This window comes from Hyaena hyaena, unplaced genomic scaffold, assembly GCF_003009895.1.
Source record: "Hyaena hyaena isolate Hyena2069 unplaced genomic scaffold, ASM300989v1 scaffold_457, whole genome shotgun sequence".
Lineage (NCBI taxonomy): Eukaryota > Metazoa > Chordata > Mammalia > Carnivora > Hyaenidae > Hyaena > Hyaena hyaena.
This window is the reverse complement of record NW_024081088.1, coordinates 344624-351338: the sequence shown is the minus strand read 5'-3', so window position 1 is coordinate 351338 and position 6715 is coordinate 344624. Positions and strand designations below refer to the sequence as shown.

Below are 6715 nucleotides of genomic sequence, written 5' to 3'. Positions count from 1 at the left end.
ACCCACTTTTGCAAAAATGCAAAAGCTGATCCTCAAAGTCATATAAAAGTTGCAGGATAGCCAAATAATATTAGAGAAGAACAAAACTGGAGGACTTACACTACTCAATTTCAAAACTTACTACAAAGCTACCATAATCAAAACAGTGTGACACAGGTTTCTTTCTACTATCCAAAAATGAGTTCTTATGAAACCTTTCATAAGCTGAAATGGCAAGGAGTGAAGAAGCAATTACCATTAATTTACATGGAAAAAAATTTTGAACACCCCCAGACCCTATAATTTGTTGTACATTTTTCTGATACTTTAAAATACATCTTGCTAATGGATGCACAACATACATCAAGATTAAGCACAGATGCTCACAGGCACAGTTCAACGCTATGATGGCTTGGTGCTGAGATATAGTTCCCAGGGAAAGACCTTGGCTGTGCCTCTCTTGTGGTTCAGGGTATACACTGCTTCTATAAAGACTCACTGTAAAAGAAATGCTGAACGCTATTTTCCCTTTTTACCTTTTGTCATAAAAGTGAAAATCCTTTTCAGATTTCTTCCAGTCAGCAAAAATAGGTAGGTATGTAGGTCTTTTGTAAAAGCAAAGTGGCATAACACAAAATTTTGGAAAGCAAGGAATACCTGTACTGACATAGGATAGACATACAGACCAATGGAATAAAATTAACAGTCCAGAAACAAATCCATACATGCATGGCAGATTGATTTTTGGTAAAGTCAAAATCATTCCTTCTTAATAAGAATAGTTTCTTTAACAAATGGTCCTGGGACAACATACACAAGAATGAAATGAAAACCTGATTATACAACATGTACAAAACTAACTGAATGTGGGGCGCCTGGGTGGCTCAGTCGGTTAAGCGTCCGACTTTCGCTTAGGTCATGATCTCGCGGTTCGTGGGTTCGAGCCCCGCGTCGGGCTCTGTGCTGACTGCCAGCTCAGAGCCTGGAGCCTGTTTCAGTCTGTGACTCCCTCTCTCTCTGACCCTCCCCTGCTCATGCTGTCTCTCTCTCTCTCTCTCCTAGAAATAAATAAAACATTAAAAAAAAAAAATTCAAAACTAACTGAATGTGAACCAATGACTCAATTATATGAGCTAAAAACCATAAAATTATTATAAGAAATCCTAAGGTTAAATCCTATAAAATCAAAGCTAAAATGCAGTCACTTATCATGGGAATAAGATGGTGTTGGCCAATGCAGGCACATTAAAGAAAAACAAAACTTAGCCTTAGCTGACAAATTGCAGTAATTTATGGCTCTTCTCAGAAATCAACACATGATGCTAGACTATTCTCAAATGCCAAGTCTGTTCATATCATCTTTGGACTTTCTTGTTTCTCTGACTCAGCTACACTGATACAAATAAGAAAGAAGACCAAGCAACCAATCAACAGAAAAAGGCAAGTAACTTCCACATTTACCCGCATAAACACCTTTGAGTCTATGAGCAACTTGAAACTCATTGTTCTCTAGCCTTGACTTTCCTGGCTTATAGGTCAACACAATTGCAATAAACTCATCCTTTTGCCTTATTTTACTCAGTGTACAGAGTTTGGTTTTTGACGATCCCTATGAACTTGGATTTGGTAATGAGTTTTTAAGTATGACACCAAAAGCACAAGCCATAATAGAAAAAATAGATAAACTAGGCTTTGCTCAAACATTTAAATTTGTGCATCAATGGACATTAGCAAGCCATTGAAAAGACAACCTACAGAATGGGAAAAAATATTTTCAAATCATACATCTGGTAAGAGCCTAGTGTCTAGAATATGAGAACTCATAACTTAAACAAAGACAACCCAATTAAAAGATAGGCAAAGGAGATGACATGATACTCTACATGGAAAACCCGAAAGACTCTACCAAAAAGCTGCTAGAACTGAAACATGAATTCAGCAACGTCGCAGGATACAAAATCAACATACAGAAATCAGTTGCATTTCTATACACCAATAATGAAGCAACAGAAAGGGAAATCAAGGAATTGATCCCATATACAATTGCATCAAGGACCATAAAATACCTAGGCTCAACCTAACCAATGATGTAAAAGATCTGTATGCTAAAAACTATAGAAAACTTATGAAGGAAATTAAAGACAGAAAGAAATGAAAAAACATTCCATGTTCATGGATTGGAAGAATATATATTGTTAAAATGTCAATACTACCCAAAGCAACCTACACATTCAATGCAATCCTAATCAAAATTGCACCAGCATTTTTCTCAAAACTAGAATGAACAATCCTAAAATCTGTAAGGAACCACAAAAGACACCGAATAACCAAAGTAATATTGAAAAAGAAAACAAAAGCGGGAGGCATCACAGTCTCAGACTTTAGCCACTTTTACAAAGCTGTCATCATCAAGACAGTATGGTATTGGTACAAGAAAAAGACATATAGACCAATGAAATAGAGAGCCCAGAATTGGACCCACAAATGTATGACCAACTAATCTTTGACAAAGCAGGAAAGAGTATCCAATAGAAAAAAGACAGTCTCTTTAGCAAACAGTGCTGTGAGAACTGGACAGCAACATGCAAAAAGATGAAACTAGACTACTTTCTTACACCATACACAAAATTAAACTCAAAATGGATGAAAGACCTAAATATGAGACAGGAAACCATCAAAACCCTAGAGGAGAAAGTGGGCAACAACCTCTTTGACCTCAATTGCAGCAATTTCTTGCTCAACACACCTCCAAAGCAAGGGAATTAAAAGCAAAGATGAACTCTTGGGGCCTCATCAAGATAAAAAGTTTCTGCACTGCAAAGGAAACAGTCAACAAAACTAAAAGGCAACCTACAGAATGGGAAAAGATAATCGCAAATGACATATTGGATAAGGGGTTAGTATCCAAATCTACAAAGAACTTACCAAACTCAACACCTTAAAAACAAATAATCCAGTGAAGAAATGGGCAGAAGACATGAATAGATACTTTCCCAAAGAAGACATCCAGATGGCCAACAGACACATGAAAAGATGCTCAATATCACTTCATCATCAGGGAAATACAAATCAAAACCACACTGAGGTACCACCTCACACCTGTCAGAGTGGCTGAAATTAACAACTCAGGAAACAGCAGATGCTGGTGAGGATGTGGAGAAACGGGAACCCTCTTGCATTATTGCTGGGAAAGCAAACTGGTGCAGCCACTCTGAAAGAAAGTGTGGAGGCTCCTCAAAAAGTTAAAAATAGAACTACCCTACAGCCCAGCAATAGCACTATGAGGAATTTATCTAAAGGGTACAGGAGTGCTGATTCATAGGGGCACATGTACCCCAATGTTTATAGCAGCGCTTTCAACAATAGCCAAATTATGGAAAGGGCTTACATGTCCATCAACTGATGAATGGATAAAGAAGATATGGTTTATATTTACAATGGAATACTACTTGGTGATGAGAAAGAATGAACTCATGCCGTTTACAGCAACGTTGATGGGACTGGAGGGTATTATGCTAAGTGAAATAAGTCAGTCAGAGAAAGATATCATATGTTTTCACTCCTATGTTGAACTTGAGAAACTTAACAGAAGACCATGAGGGAAGGTAAGGGGAAAAAAAAGGTTACAGAGAGGGACGGAGACAAACCATAAGTATGGAGAACAAACTGAGGATTGCTGGGGGGGTGGGGAGTGGGGAAGAGGGGAAAATGGGTGATGGGCATTGAGGAGGGTACTTTGTGGGTTGAGCACTGGGTGTTGTATGTAAGCAATGAATCACAGGAATCTACCCCTAAGAGCACACTGTATACACCATATGTTAGCCAATTTGATAATAAATTATATTGAAAAGAAAAAAACAAGATAGCCAAAGAATTTGAATAGACAGTTCTCCAAAAATATATAAACGGACAGCAAGGGCATGACAAGATGTGCAACATCACTAGCCTTAGGAAAATGAAAATCAAAACCACAATGAGATACTATTTCATATCTACTAGGATGGCTATAATTTAAAAAAAGAAGAAGAAGAAGGAAGAGGAGGAGGAGGTGGAGAAATATTGGTGAGAATGTGGAGAAATGGGAACCACCACACATTGTAAATGTTAGAACGTAAAATGTCTCAGCCACTGTGGAAAACAGTTTATCAACTCCTCAAATATTTATGGACAGAATTACCATATGACCCAGCCATTTCACTCTTAGGTATTTGGCAAAGACTCTCTCCATGACTTTGGTCAGCCTTGTGGGGCATGTATTAACCAGTTGTAGCAAGAATCTTAGGTCAATTGATAAAGAACTCCCACGTAGATTACCTTCAATTTCTGATTAAACTCTTAATCTCTACCCTTGGCTTCTGATCACTCTGATCTGTCTTCAGTCAGAATCTTGTCAAATCAATGTAGCCAGAATTCCCCCAATCACAGATATTTCTCATTAAGAAATTTCCAACAAAAGAGAGAGAGAGAGAGAGAGAGAGAGAGAAATTCCACCCACTGTCTTCTAACTGTGCTCCTTGGCTATAAATCCCCACTTGTTCATGGTGTATTAGGAATTGAGCTCAGTTCTATACTGAGGTCTCTTTCCCTCTTTTGCAATAGTTCCTGAACAAAATCTCTTTACCACTTAAACTCCGTCAGCCTCCGGTTTTCCTTAACAGTATATACCGCCCCACCCCCACCCCCAATTGAAACCAGGACTCAAATACTTCCGCACAAACATTCAGAGCAGCACTAAAGCACAATAGCCCAAAGGTGTAAATAACCCAAATGGTAATCAATGAGTGTATAAAATTGTGGTATTTACATACAATGGAACAGAATATAAGCCATAAAAAGTAATGAAGTATTGATACTTGCTACAAGGTGGGTGAACCTGGAAAACATTATCTTAAGTGAAAGACCCAGAAAAAGTCAGACACTCCATTTACGTGAACTATCCAGATTAGGTAAACACACCAAGTAACTGGTGTCTGCTAAAGTCTAAGCGAGGGAAAAATGGAGAGTACGTCCCTAATGGAGGTGATGTAAATGTCTTGGAATTAAGACACGTTGGTTGCACACCGTGAATGTAACAAATGCTACTGAATTGTACCCTTAAAATGTTTCAGTTTAAATTCTGTGAATTTCATGTCAATAATAATAAAGTTTATAACCCAACAACCAAAGCTGTTTAAGGGTACAGAACTGCAATCAAACATTGCAACGTATGCTGGTTATTCCCTTTCTGAATTGTCAGAACTCCCCAGTGGGGTTACTTTTGGGTTTTGAAATTTTTTAAGCATTAAGTTCACTGGCATTTTATAATACACTATCGAGGGCCGAAGGGCTTGGACTCATAATTGTAGGAACGGTGATGTTTCCTTCCATTCGCATGCGTTGGCAATAAAAGCTCAGACCAAGTTTCTTCATTCTAGAAATTCAAAAGGACACCGTACCCATCAGATAGCCACATCCTAACTCGCATTTTACAGTACTGGAAGATGGGCCAGCGAAAGAGAATGTGGGCCCGCCCCCTGCAGGACCTCGGTCCCCGCGAGCCCGTGGGCACCCACCCTGGCGACACCACCCCCTCGCGTCGCCGGCCTCTTGAGCGCCGCCGGGCTGGCCTAGCTCCACCTCTTCCGCCCGCGCCCTCCAGGCTCGCCCCGCCCACCGCACGAGTCGGAAGTGCGGACGCCGGAACCGGCCTTCAGCCCAGCTGCTGCTGGCCCGTGAGGTACGTGCGAAGCGAGCCTGCAGCCGCCTGCGCGGGGCCCGGTCCCGCATGTCTCGTTCCAGCAAAGCCAGCGGCGCCGTCACGACGTCCCGCGCGCCGGCCTCCCGCACAGGTGGGCGGAGGCGGGTGGGAGAGGCGTGTCCGCTGCGGGCGGTTAGGCGCGCGAGATCTTGGCTGGGGTCAGAGGTGAGCGAGCGGTTTCCCGAGTGGCTTTTCGCGGCTTTCCAGAGCCCGGATCCCGCAGGAGGAGGACGGTGTACCCGCAGGCGGGGCGGGCTGAGCCGAGCGGCACACCCCCTCGGCCCCCCCACCTTCCAGGTAGTCACCTCGGTTGCCTCTCGGAAGTGCTAACAAGCGACGCTTTTCGTTGTAGTTTTCCCTTCTGGCGTCCAGGTGTGAGTATTTCGGGAAATTCCCAAGGATTTCGCGTGGCGCTTCTGGGGAGTGGGGGGAGGGTTTCTTGGTGTCCATGTTGAATAAAGGCTGTTCGCCTGGCTGTTGAGTTGCGGCGTTATGCTGGTAAAGCCTAAGTTGTTGAAAAGAAGAGGAATGAAAACAATTCTAACAGTTGAAGACTCAGATCGATGAGGAAAAGCGATGGAACCGATTGCAAGTTTTACAATTGGATTAACTACGGGTTCTCGCCGTGGTTACCGGGATTTCAGAAATTAACTTAATAGCTAACTGCTCTTGGAAGCCGTCTCTTGTAACCTTCCCTTGAGGAGGGGCTCCGTTTTCCTAAGTACAATACGTTAAAGTTCTGGGTAGGAAAATAGAAGTTGATTAACAGAATTTTCGAAGTTAGATCGGGTACAGTTGTACCCGTGTACATGTTGAGAACCGTGAAGTATAAAGTTAGATCAAAATTAAGGGAAAAGATGTTTATTAGTCTGAGCAGAATTGGGTCTTTTTTTTATATAGAGAGGTTGCTTTTAAAAACCTAGAAACACATGCTGGGTTGAATAGCCTGAAGATCGTAAGCTTTAGTAGAAAAAAATCTAAGGGTAAAAATTGAGAGGT

General features: G+C 41.5%; 1 protein-coding gene across 12 annotated transcripts in view; it reads left to right on the top strand.

The window, feature by feature from the left end:
- Positions 1-5671: 5671 nt before the first annotated feature.
- SUPT20H (SPT20 homolog, SAGA complex component) overlaps positions 5672-6715 on the top strand; it is a 42230-nt gene continuing 41186 nt past the window's right edge. For 9 of the 12 annotated variants that reach the window (XM_039253630.1, XM_039253627.1, XM_039253625.1 and 6 more), the window contains exon 1: positions 5924-6090. The gene's annotated coding sequence lies outside the window, so the exon portion shown is untranslated. Of the gene's footprint in view, positions 5808-5923; positions 6091-6715 lie in introns of those variants that run through there. The other 3 variants (XM_039253616.1, XM_039253619.1, XM_039253618.1) reach the window with 3 other exon arrangements.